Raw genomic sequence first — 1014 nt, 5'->3', positions numbered from 1 at the left:
CCCTGTGCAATGCAGGGCACAATACACCAAACCACCAGGAAACCCAGCAAAGTCTGTGTCGAAATGTCCCTTTTGCAGCTCTGCTTGCAAGGTCACATCTGGGTTTGGTGGTAACAGGAGAGTAATGGTGAACTGCTCTGCTTTCATGGTGGTTTTCTCTGCACTTCTTCAAAGAGAAGGCAAATTTTGGCTAAGGTGCCTTAAGAGCAAAATTAAATGTACTTTTGAAGGCTGTAAACTTCAGCAAGAGGATTGTTTTGGAGTGGAACAGGGTATGCGGCAGCCAGGAAGCTCGGGGGTGGGACGGGTGCGTTTGCAGCTCCTGGCAGAAACGCTTAATGCCCCGACAGTCAGCAAAACTAAACCAGAGTCTGGACAAGATGTTGAAAAATGTTTGTTCCTTCATTTCAGGCGAAATGGCCTGGATAAATCAATAGAATATTTTTTTCCCTTTCTTTCCTCTCTGGTTTTTGTTCAGCACCGATGACGCCGGTTTCTGCCAGCGGCTCTGCTTTCCCCTCCGGGTGCAGAAGGAAGCGGCCAACACACCCAACGGGAGAACGTGTCACCTTCGGGATAGCTCATCACCAACGAACAACCCCGTCCGCACCGCAAGCCAAGCCCGGCTCCTCTGGGACCGTGCACGAGCGAAGATGGAGGGGCGCAGCACTGGTACCTGTTGTGTTAAGTGCAGTGGGGACTCCCGGCACCTGGGGACTGCAAATCTGCAGGGCGTACCTCGGGCCTGGCTGCTTTTATGGACTGCATAGAGTAAGAGCAGATTTATTTCCCGAATGAAATATTAACCTCCGTGTAACTCTCTGCTTTCTAATGGGGGTGGGCATAGGATGCCATTTACCGGCTTACGAGCCTGCTCGCTGGGGTTTTTTTTTATACTTTCATAAAATCTTTGGCATAGCTAAGGATTCCCATCTCCTTACAATTAAGCGGACGATGCCGCCCGCTTGAGCAAACAGAATTACCTTACACTAACGAACACGAGGCCGAGCGAGT

Source organism: Pygoscelis adeliae, unplaced genomic scaffold (genome assembly GCF_000699105.1).
Source record: "Pygoscelis adeliae isolate BGI_AS28 unplaced genomic scaffold, ASM69910v1 Scaffold34, whole genome shotgun sequence".
In the NCBI taxonomy this organism is placed as follows: domain Eukaryota; kingdom Metazoa; phylum Chordata; class Aves; order Sphenisciformes; family Spheniscidae; genus Pygoscelis; species Pygoscelis adeliae.
The sequence above is the reverse complement of the archived record's forward strand: the minus strand, read 5'-3'. Positions refer to the sequence as shown.